The 12,648-nt window shown below is 39.1% G+C and overlaps 1 pseudogene; it reads left to right on the top strand.

Moving 5' to 3' along the window:
- Positions 1–6,295: 6,295 nt before the first annotated feature.
- LOC101094202 lies at positions 6,296–6,977 on the top strand (annotated as a pseudogene).
- The last annotated feature ends 5,671 nt before the right edge of the window (positions 6,978–12,648 follow it).

A 12,648-nucleotide genomic window follows, 5' to 3' on the forward strand; every position in this document is an offset into this window, starting at 1 on the left:
GCATTAGTGATCATATGGACATGTGAGGAGATTTGGAGGGATTAAGGAACCTTCTTAGCACCCATGAAATTTGATATACCTACTTGTAAGTGTTGTCTTGAAGGCAGGATTGTTACAAAAATAAAAGAGGATTCCATGCTTGAAGCAAAAGCAACACACATTTGTTTCCTTCTCCTGCCTCCTGCAAGTTAGTTACTAACCTAATTTCCCAGATGAGATCACTTTGTCTAGAGACATGATGAAACTTGCCCAAGGTCACATAACTAGAAAGTAGCGCAGCTGGAAGTCCCACCTCTGTCTGTATAGCTCCATGTGTACCACCTTTTCCGTGCTTCACCTTGGCAGAACTTGCTCATCTTGGGACAAAACCTACTAGCCCCCAAGCATCATCCTGTCTGCAATCCCTGGAAAGGGATACAGCTGGCATATCTTCCCAAGGTCCGGAACCTGCCTGGCTGGGCGCAAGCCCTCAGATCCCTCCCTTCAACTCCTCCTTTGATGCTGCCCTGTCTTTCCCACTGACCCAGAATGTGTCAGGACAAGATTCCCCTTTCACCTTCCCCCGCAAACCAATCCCTTGTATCTGCAACTCAAGGCTTGAGCTGCCAGGACTCTTGAGGAAATGCTCCCACACAGTATACCAGCATACTGGGCTATAGTATACCTATACTGATCACTGCTCCCCTCCACCCCAGCTTGGGGTGGAGCTCCCCCACCACAGGGTGCTCTGGCATGTGCAGCCTCATCTAATCATCCTTAGTATGTCATGCATACACTGTCATCTCTCTGTACCATGCCATTAAAAGGGCCGGAGAATGCTCTGGAACACGTTCTACCTGCTGAGAGGAAAAAGCTGGTAGAGAAAGTGGCTGTGATCTGGGGAGAAAGGAGATGTAATTGATAGATAATAGATAAAAAGTTTTTATACATTACAAAGTACTATAGATGCTCGTGTTAACACTTGTGTGCATAATGACCTTTTTGTGATCTGTATCTTGCTTCCTTTCAATGAATTGCATTTTAGCTTGTTTTCCAGAGTAGCACTTATAGACTTACCATGTTCTTTTTAGTGATTACATGTGGCTCATCCTTTGTTAGTACTATATTTTACTTAATTGGTCCCCTATTGATGGATGTTTAGATTGTTGCAGGGGTTCTTTTGCTATTGTAAATAATCTTGCAATGAGCATCCTTACACATATGGTTCTCTTTTGTTTCTTTTTCTTTCCTTTCTTCCCCCACATTTTCTGAGTATAGATATAGGATAAATTCCTAGAAATGTAATTTCTAAGTGTATGTTTGTTTTAAATTTTAGTAGCTACTTCTAACTTTAGAGGCTTTAAAATGTGTATAGTTCACCTTATTAATCTTTCCCATAATGGTTTATAGGTTTTGGGCCATGCTTAGAGAGGGCTTCTGTCTATAAAAAGTTTCCTTCTTGTGCTTTTATGATTTTATCTTTTTGATGTTTAAATCTTTGCCCCATCCGGAATTCAAGTTAATGTAAGGAATGAAATAGATATCAGGTTTTATTTTTTCCCAAACAGCTAGCCAGTTGCCCCAACACTGTTTATTGAATAATCCATCTTTTTTCTTGCTGAGTCAAAATGCTACTCTTACCATGTACAAAACTCCCACATGTATTGGATCTTTTTTCCCCCCAATTCTCTGCTCTGTTCCATTAAATTTTCTATTTAATCCTATGCAAGTTTTGTTTTTTTGTTTTTAAGTAGGCTCCATGCCCAGCACAGAGCCCAGTGTGGGGCTTGAACTTAGGACCTTGAGATCAAGACCTGAGTTAATATCAAGAGTCAGAAACTCAACTGACTGAGCCACCCAGGTGCCCGTAATCCTATCAAGTTTTGATTACTGTAGCTTGGTTATGTATTTTAATATGTAGTTGAGTTAGTCTCCTCCATTACTCCTCCTTTTTCAAAGATTTTATGGCTATCCTGCCTTATTTAATTTATAGGTAAACTTAAATATGATTTATTAAATAAAAAATGATGCAGATTTTTGACTGGAATAACACAGAATGTAGAGATCCACGTGGAGGAATTAACTTCATTCATTAATCTTGCCATTCACTAGGAAAGCATTCCTTTCTATTAAAATATTTGTTGTTGTTTTTCTTCAGAAGCGAGTAGAAATTTTTCCTCATAGTGGTCTTTTTACAGTTATTTCAAAATTTATTCCTTTTTTGGGGGGATGGGAGTAGAAGGATTATTTTTGGTTGCGATATTAAATGGGATATTTTCACTTTAATATCTTTTCTAATTGGTTATTACTTGAATACAGGAAAACTCATTTTTATGTTAAGTTTGCAGCCATTTATGTTAATAAATTCTCTTACTGTTTCTAATAGTTTTCAGTTGATTCTATTGGATTTTCCACATAACCTAAAACCATGATACTGTGTTTAGTCCAATGGGAAGTCTTCTAGTGCTTGTTGGTGGGAATGCAAATTGGTGCAGCCGCTCTGGAAAGCAGTGTGGAGGTTCCTCAGAAAATTAAAAATAGACCTACCCTATGACCCAGCAATAGCACTGCTAGGAATTTATCCAAGGGATACAGGAGTACTGATGCATAGGGCCACTTGTACCCCAATGTTCATAGCAGCACTCTCAACAATAGCCAAATTATGGAAAGAGCCTAAATGTCCATCAGTTGATGAATGGATAAAGAAATTGTGGTTTATATACACAATGGAATATTACGTGGCAATGAGAAAAAATGAAATATGGCCTTTTGTAGCAACGTGGATGGAACTGGAGAGTGTGATGCTAAGTGAAATAAGCCATACAGAGAAAGACAGATACCATATGGTTTCACTCTTATGTGGACCCTGAGAAATTAACAGGAACCCATGGGGGAGGGGAAGGAAAAAAAAAAAAAACAGGTTAGAGTGGGAGAGAGCCAAAGCATAAGAGACTCTTAAAAACAGAACAAACTGAGGGTTGATGGGGGGTGGGAGGGAGGAGAGGGTGGGTGATGGGTAATGAGGAGGGCACCTTTTGGGATGAGCACTGGGTGTTGTATGGAAACTAATTTGTCAATAAATTTCATAAAAAAAAAAAAAAAAACTTATCCCAGGGAAGTCTTCTAGTGCTTTAACATTAAGCATAATTCTGGCTTTTGAATTATGTATTAATCTTGCACATATATATCAGCATATGTGTGTATGTACATGTTTACCTGTATACACATGCAAACATATCAAGTTAAAATTTCTGTTTCCTTGGAATTTTTATTGTAATTTATATTGAATTTTACCAAATGGTTTCTTTATATCTATTGAGATGATCACTTTGTTTTCATCATTTGACTTGCTAATATAATGAATTATATGAGAATATTTCCTAATATTTAACCCTTATTACATTCTTGAATGAATTCTACTTTTTTATTTAAAGAACTACTATATATTATTTGCTAATATTTTATTTCAGAATTGTGTATCACCATCTGTAGAATGATTAGTCTGTATTTCTTTTTTGTGCTATCTTTGGGAGTTTTTGATAAATATTTTTCTAGTTCCTTTATTAAAAGGGTTTGGAATAATAGTATTGTTAAAATAAAATTGCATATCAGGAGTGAGAAAAGTGGTACATGGGCAGGTTTAGGGAGAAATATGTTTAGAGAAGAATGAATGTGAGTATATGTGTGAGAGAGAGTTTTGAGAGTGTGTATGTGAGTGTGCGAGAGTATGTGAGAGTGTGTTTGTGTACATGAGAGTGTATGAGGGTGTGTGAGAAAGTGAGAGGGTGTGAGAGAGTGTGTATAGGAGTGTGGGTGAGTTTGTATGTGAGTGTGTGAGAGGGTGTGTATGAGAAAGTGTGTGAGAGTGTGTATGAGATTGTATGTATGTGAGCGTGTGTGTGTGTGAGAAAGTGTGTGTGTGTGTGTGTGTGTGTGTGAGAGAGAGAGAGAGAGAGAGTATGTGAGCTTGTTAATATGAGTTTGTGAGAGAGAGAGCAAACATGTATGTGTGTGAGAGAGTGTGAGTGTGTGTGTGTATGACCCAGGAGGGGCAGGACTGCCATAGGTGGGCCACTATCAGGGGAGAAATGCTGTTGTGTTTCTTGTTGAGGATTTAGGGCATATTCCAGCTGAACTGAGATCTCCAAACTCCCCTTTAATTCATCTCTATCCATTAAAAAATTTGAGTCTGCACCTTTAAATATTTGTTCATTTACTCGAAATACTTCTGTATTAAGAAACGTCAAAAAGGAGCCTTTTGGTTTTTATCTAGTCCAGTGAAATTTCAGATAGCTTGACATCATGTCTCCCAAAACTTTAAACACCACTGAAGAAATTATAGATACAATTTTGGCTAATATGATAGTTTTACCATTAGGTACCAGCTAAAGTTATAATATATTCCTAGAGTCAGGTTCATTTTAAATGATAATGAGTATAAAATTACTACTATAGTCTTTTTCAACTTTATTTTTAGTGCCAATTTCTTGTCAGATCTGACTACTTTGCCACTGTTTTGACCTGGTATGATGGCTGCTGTTGAGCTTGGGCATACAGTGTCCATTGACTCTGTTATTTCTCACTGCTCACATGTGCTTACATTGTTAGTAATGATGATGCAGCCCATACTTCTATTTAATTAGGCTCATTTGATCACATAACACAGTTGATGTGTCTGATAAGTGAGGGCCCCGTGGGGCATTCACTTGCTTCCATCAGGGAACCAGGAGAACCCTTTATGACAACCCTGTGATAAGTGGACCAGCGAGGGTGCCAGTGTCAACCCATAAATTAAAAGGGTAAATATATTTCTTATATTTTTAGATTGAAGTTAAATATCGATCATCAGTAATTCATTTCGAACCATTATATATAGAGATAATCCAGGGGAAGATTCTAGAGTTTTCTTCCGATACCTGTGAAGAGGGTATGAGGAGTAGCTGGACTTCTCTCCAGACTTGTGAAAAGTCTATCACTTGCACCTTGGCCAGGACAGCCCTTCACACATGCCCTGAGGTAGTCACTCCCTCACTGACCCCTTAGGTCCTATCACAGGAGTCTTACCTGGATTAGCAGCCTCAGCATACCTAGGCAGATGATGGCAACCCTGCAGCAGCTCCATCTTTGTGGGGCTAGGGAGGACTGACCCGAAGGTCACCAGACCACTGCTCCCATGAGCAATGAGTTGCTCCTGCTGAGTTCTGCTTGTCTGCATCTAGGCTCCCTCTCCTCTTGACAATTCTATTTTGTTGACACCATACATAAAGGTGACATTACAAGAAAAATTGGGGTCTTCTGACAACTGCTCCTCCAGAGGTTTTTTGTGGTTTTGTTGTTGTTGGTGGTGGTGGTGGTGGTAGTGGTTTGTTTTAGCATTTCTTAACTGTACAGTTATCAGAGGGCCTGAAATGGGATAATTCTACTTTGCAAAAGGGAAGATAGTACCTAACGGCTACAAGAGCAGACTTTAAAGCAAGCTGCCTGGGTTTGCCTTCAGGCTCTGCAACTTACAACCTATGCAGCTTTGAGAAAGTTACTTGACATCTCCAAGCCTCAGTTTTCTCATCTGTAGAATGGGGAACATTGCCACCATGGTCCAGGACTACTCCTATTTCTTCTTCCTCGGGATGGATGAAAATTATAACCTCTTGCCTCACAGAGTCAATTTCCAAGATGCCATCTTTCCAGACACTCAAGAGAACAGAAGGATGTTTTCTAACCTTTTCTAGTTTTCAAATTGTTCTCAAGGGCAGCACCTGGCAACTTTTTCCAGTGACTGGGAGATCCAGGAAGACAATAGGATGCTTCTTGTCTACAGACCATGACAGGTATATTGAGACATCACTTTGGGAACATCTGGGAAAGGCTTGCAAAAAGGACATATAAGTAGGAAGCCTGGATGGGAGATTGACTTTCTATGCTGGAGACTCTTAATGATGTGCATTTGATCTTCATTTTCATAGAACTCTAGGATTGATCATCCAAAGTGAATTGTATTCTGAATCCCATTTACTACCCACTTGAGTGGGATCTCCTTTTTCCACATGTTATTTTACAGTTCGTATATAGTAATGGAGCCTTCTCTTTAAAGATGAGTATCCAGAAGTTAATGACTCATGATTGCAGGAGAAAAGAGCATTAATGATTAACAGAAGATTACTGTCTTGTGTATACATTTTGACTATCATGGCTAATCACTTGTTAAGATGAACTGTTAGAGTCATTTTTTATTAAACTCTGATGGTTTTGACAATAAAAAATAAATAAATTAAAAAAGATAGAGGGGACGGAAGTGAGCGTTGCTGGGGCCTGGAGGTCCGGAGAAACCGACTGTGGGAAGAGGGTGTCTCGACCAGCACTTGGATTCAGCTCCATCATTTCCAACATGGAAGAAACTTACGTCGATTCCCTGGACCCTGAAAAGCTATTACAATGCCCCTATGATAAAAACCACCAGATCAGGGTCTGCAGGTTTCCTTATCTTCTTATCCAGTGCAGAAAGAATCATCCTGATGTTGCAAACAAATTGGCTACTTGTCCCTTCAATGCTCACCACCAGGTTCCTCGGGCCGCAATAAGCCACCATATATCTCAAGCTGTGGCGATAAAAGTTGTATTGAGCAGGATGTTGTCAACCAAACCAGGAACCTTGGACAAGAGACTCTGGCCGAGAGCACCTGGCAGTGCCCTCCTTTCAATGAAGACTGGGATAAAGATCTGTGCCTCATTTGTCTGGAGCACAGCCAACTACTGTGGCAACAACATCCCTGCAAGCAACATAGTTATGGAACATAAGAGTAACCTGGCTTCAGGCATGCGTGTTCCCAAGTCTCCGCCATATGTTCTGCCATGGAAAAACAATGGAAATGCACAGTAACTGAATATCTATCTCATCAAATGCCAGATCCTAGAAGACTCTTGCTTCTTCCTGCTAGCAATGGGTTCTTCATTTTTTTCCCTCCTAATCTAATTGTAGAAAGATAAACTGTGACTTTCAAGGTGGAAAAAAAAAAGGACTATCAAAAAGATAGTCCTTATAAAGCTCTCAGTATACTAAGTGCTCTGTCAACATTAGCTGGTTTTAAGCCAGCATGAGGGTGACCTAAAGACAGTGCTCGTTGGACTGGTCAGAGGGGTCACCAGGAAAGGGTGTTGGCCTCTGGTCAAGGCCATAGGGTCCTCATCCCAGGATGCCTAGGATGACAAGGTCACTTTAGCTTTGTGGGCCTGTTTCTTCCAAACACCCAATGTTGCTCAGTAGCTAAGATGCTATTTGCATTTCTGAGCTAACTAATGAAATAGTTCATAGTTGTACAATAACTCTTCATATAAAGCTGCTTTTTTTGTTTACTAACAATTGAGTATTGTATTTTCTAAATAAATGAAAAAGAAAAAAATTAGGGATAGTTTAGTGTCTTTGTAGGACTACAAGAGATACTTATATTTTCAACTTGAAATTATTCTTTATATTTATTTTTACAGTAAATAAGAGAAAATATTTTATTTGGCCTCAGGATAGATAAGAGGCATCAGTGTCAAAAGTTAAAGAAAAATATGTGGGAAGAAAACTCAAAATTGAGAATATTCTACTCAGGAATTGATTTTTTTCAAATATGAATGGGGCAGGCTATTATTCAATTTCCACATTAGCACTAATCATAGAGCACCAGGATTCTATGGAAGCACAGTCTGAATACACTCTGTAAAAATCTTTGTAGTTATTCATGGTAACTACTTATTTTTACTATGTATTTTTTTATTATGATAACATACATGTAACATAAAATTTCCATTTTAGCAATTTAAGAGTATAACTTAGTGGCATTAGGTACATTCATAGTGTCATGCAACCATCACCACTGTCTAGTTCCAGAACTTTCCATCACTCCCAGAGGTAGCTCCATAGTCACTGAGCAGTCACTATTCCCTTTCTGCCTTCCCCCAGCCTGTGGTAACTACTAATCTGCTTTCAGTCTCTGGATTTGCTTATTCTAGACTTTTAATAGAAATGGACTTGTACAATTACTATGTATTTCAAAACATTAATACTTCAAGCTGCCTTTGATTAAAGGTGAGGAATTATGTACTCTTCCTCTAAGACCCCACCTAAAGGAATATAATACATTATTAAGCCACAGGGACAAAGAGACTGGTGAAGATATTAGTTACAAGAGATTTCAGTACGTTTTTAGATGCTGGGAAGTAAATAGAGAAGACACAGTCTGAAGTGTGCATAAATCAGAGAGCCATTTTGTCCAAAGAACCCCAGAGTGGGACTGGGATGCCATGAGGTGAGGTAGGGCCAAAGATAAGAAATTAACCCCCAAAATGAGTATATACCAGTGAACCCCAGTCACCCATCACCCACCACCTTACTTGCAGAATGTCAGTAATGAGGTGTTTACCTCACTGAGGATAAGAGGTTTCTCTCTAGATGGCCCTATGCAGTGACACTTAGGGCTGTCTCAGCAGCCCTGCCTGGAGCACAGAGCATGACCAGATGATCCTTGCTTCCAATTATCCTTTCATCACCCATAAGTATAAACAGATGATGAGGAGTCACCAGAAATTTGAAGAAGGCTTCAAGCAGGAAAAAAAAAATGTGTCTAAAAGGAAGACTAAATCTGAGCAAGATGGATTACTCAGAGAATTTAAAACTAAAACAATAACCAAAAAAATACAACCAAACAAAAACAGTTTGGTGTCAAAACTGGTATTCTAATCAGTTTCCTCAAAAATGTAGGGGACGATGGCCATGAAGAAAAGGAAGTTTAAGAGAACAAGAGTGAGGTCTTGGAAATTAAAAATATTGCCAAAAATACAAAGGCAATAGATGTTAGAAGATAAAATGGAGAAAATTCCCTGAAAAGGAGAGGGGAAATAGGTGAAAATAAGAACCATAGAGGATATAAGCCAGGAGGCCCAACCTTTGACCCATAGTTGTTCTGAGGGGGAACCCAGAGAGAGCAGAGAAGAGTAGGTTATTTATCTTAAATGCAAGAAAATGTTCCAGAGCTGAAGGATGAAAGTAGAGACTCTTAGTTAAAGTCGCACCAGGTACCTAAAATAATTAATTTAAAAACAGCTTACATTAAGGCATATTATCATGAAATTTCAGAACCCTAGGGATAAAAGACAACCCTAAAAATTTATGGAGCAGAAAGAAAAAGAACCTCTACAAAAAATGAGAATCAGAATGGCATCAAACTTCTCAATAGTGGGTATTGCACACTAAATGACAGTGGTATGGTGTCTTCAAAGTGGTGAGGGAAAATAATTTTCAATCTAGGATTATAATTCAATTAAATGATCCGTCAAAATGAGGAGAAAATGAAAACATTTCATACATGCAAATATACAGACAACTTCTTGTCTTAGGATGTGCTTGAGTAGAACCAGGCGTGAAACCAGAAAAGGAAGTAACCGGATGTGGGAAGAGTATAGTCAACCCTGCAGGGCCATGGAGGAACATTCCAGGAGAGCACCGGGCTGCAGGACCAGACAGTAACTGGTGCCCATTGGAGGGAAGACTCTGAGTAGGGGACCTTCAGGAAAAAGGGGACTCCGTACAACGCCCAACATGATGAAACGTTCGGAAATCACGTGAGTATGTTGATGCCAGAAAAACAGCAGAAAATTAGGAAGGCAATTAGAGACATCAGACAAAACAAGAAAACGATGAAGGGAGAAAATGTAGTCACGACGCATTCCTTTGCTTTGCAGAGGACATATTTACTGTGTCATAATGCTGTAAACTACCGATTATGGATTTAACAAAAATAGTGAAATAACTATATTAGGAGGATGTGGACAGGTGAGGAGGGGACAGCCTAAGAGAGTTAAAGAGCTATTAATCTTAACACCATAATCGATAGATAATGTCAACGGTGGATAAATCAGGAAATAGTAGTAAGAAGCACATTATCTGGAACTATAGAAACAACCAACAGAAGAAACAGCTTTAAAAAGTTAAAAATGCTGGCATCTGGGGAGCAGGAATGGGGATGGGAAGGGCTAGGATAAAGGACCATTGTTTTCCCTCTTTCTAAAATGCAATTTTAAAAACCATGCGTGTATTACATTGATAAAAATAAAGCAAATAATAAAAATCAACTCAAGCTGAGGTATGAGAAAAATATGTAAATGGCATTCAGAAGCCAATTTATTTGTGATTAAGACAGCTATGCTATACAACTGCAGACAATTTTTTAAAATTTCGAGTCCTATGACAAATGAAAAATGGCTTCCTTAGAAAAGAAGATGAACCCGCAGCCAGCAGAAATAAGCTTCTATCCATTTCCAGAAGAAAATTCATTGCTCATTATGAGAATACATATAGGGTGTCTCTATCAACCTACAACCTGAGTTGTTAAAGTTAAAATTTAACAGTTTTAAAACTTTACAAAGACCATGAAAAGCCTTTATAACGCTGTAAATTGCAACCTGGGTGGAGGCATGAAGTCCACACAAATTCTGGCTTCTTTCAACTTCAAGTAACTCAGCATGTAAATCCTTAGGAATCAAGATGAATCCTAAAAGTGAAATATTTGCACCTTTGCAGAAAAAGCAGTTGAGTAGCATGTAGGTCAGTAAGAACGGGATTCTAAAGTCCACACACAGCATGTACGTACACCCAATATGGCCCCAAAAGGGCTTGGGGCTGTTGGAGAAGTTGTAAGCGCTGGGCAAATTGGGCAGGGTTAGATGCCCCTCTCTACCAGAGGGAGCCCTTCTTAGCTCCAAAACACTACAAACATCACAAAGTGTATCAGTCAGTGCAGGCTGCCATAATAAAATACCACACACTGTGTTGCTTAACAGAAATTTATTTTCTTACAGTTTCAGAGGTTAGAAATCTAAGATCAACGTGCTGGTAGGTTTGCTTTCTCCTGAGGCCTCTCTCCATGGCTTGTAGATAGCCATCTTCCTGTGTCTTCACATGGCCTTTCCTCTGTGCTTGGGCATCTCTGGTGTCTCCTTCCTCTTCTTATAAAAACACCCACCCTCCTGCCTCATTTAACCTTTATTACCTCTTTAAAGGCCCTATGTCCAAAAACAGTCACATTGGGGGTTAAGGCTTCAGGCTATGAATTTGAGGTTGGGGAGCACAATTCAGTTTATAGAACAGCCTATAACATGGTGTCCATCAGTAAACCTCAGGCTTCCACAGAGAAGAGCCCCCCAGAGAGGGATGCTGCGTGACAGTGCCATGTTATGGACACATGAGACAGCCAAAAGAGCACACCCACTTTACCAGTTTCAATGATTTGAATGAGTCAAGATGTTAAGGCATAGGAAACTGACTTTAGCAGAGTTTTCTGCTTCTGTTTTCCAAAGGACTCTCCAAGTTGAGTCACAATTCTGAAGTTGGAGGAGGAATCTCTGGTTCTCTGGCAAAGGCTCCTGCAGGGCAGAGGCAAATAGATCCTGGATGGGAACATCTGGGCATACGCTTGGTGACCAGTGGTTGTGCAGGAGAGGATATATATTCCTATGTTACTATATGGCTTGGCTATGACAGTGTTTAAACCATTATAATAATGACCGCACAGAATATTAATCTAACCAAACTAAGATTAATTCTAAGGGGAAGTTCAGGGATGAGGAGGGAGCTTGTACACAATTGGCCAGAAAGTAGGAAAGGGATCTGAATCCCCATCTCTCATAGAAAGGTCAACAAATCATCATCTTTGTGAGAAGGAAGTCAACCAATAATGCCTAAAACAGAAAATGTCATAAATCAACCCTTGAGAGATGTTATTTAGAAACAATGGGGTAAATCCTAAGATAATCAGCTAAAATAAGAGAAAGTGGAAAGAGGAAAGAAAGATGGAGAAGGGACGTGGAATTTTTTTTTAAATAAATACCTTATAGAACTAGTTAACACTTTAAATTTGGGGCATGCACACTTTGATTAAAATAAACAAATAACATTATAAAAGGAAAAATGAAAAAAATCATACTGGCCCAATTTCCTTTTCCTAAGATGACTATATAGAAAAGGCAGGAGCTAGAGGTATATGTAACAGTGATGGCAATAACAACAAGGCAGATTCCATTCCTTAATACTTTGTTGAGAAAATGTGTTCCTTCAATAAACACTTACGTACCTACTAGGTGCCAAGACATGGTGATGATGACACTCAAGATTCCTATTCTCATAGATTTTATATTCTAATGGAATAGATAGAAAAATACATAAACAATTGAATAAATAGGATTATTTCCTAAGATGTTGATTGCTTTGAGGAAAATAAAAGACAATGGTTTAGAGAGTAACTGGGAGGAAGAAATGATTATTTAGACTGTGTGTTCGAGGAAATCCTTCTTAAAGAAATGAGGTTTGAGCTCAGACCTGAACAATGAAGAGGCAGCTATGGGAAAGACAGAAGTAGCAGAATGTGCAAAGGCCCTGAGGTAGAACTAAATGTGGTGTGTTTGAGGACTAGTCAGGAGGCCAGGCCAGTGTGACCGGATTGTAGTGAGTGAGACAGAACATGAGATGAGGTATATGTGATAAATTTTATTCTGAGCTTGATGGAAAGTCATTGAAGATTTTTCAGCAGCCTTGTGACAAGAGTTGATTTGCACTTAAAGAAACAAAAACCAGTCTGGTTGCAGGGTGAAGGCTAGATTGGGGGATGGAAAGGGGAGGCAAGTTTAATTTGG

Source organism: Felis catus, chromosome C2, assembly GCF_018350175.1.
Source record: "Felis catus isolate Fca126 chromosome C2, F.catus_Fca126_mat1.0, whole genome shotgun sequence".
Taxonomy (NCBI): domain Eukaryota; kingdom Metazoa; phylum Chordata; class Mammalia; order Carnivora; family Felidae; genus Felis; species Felis catus.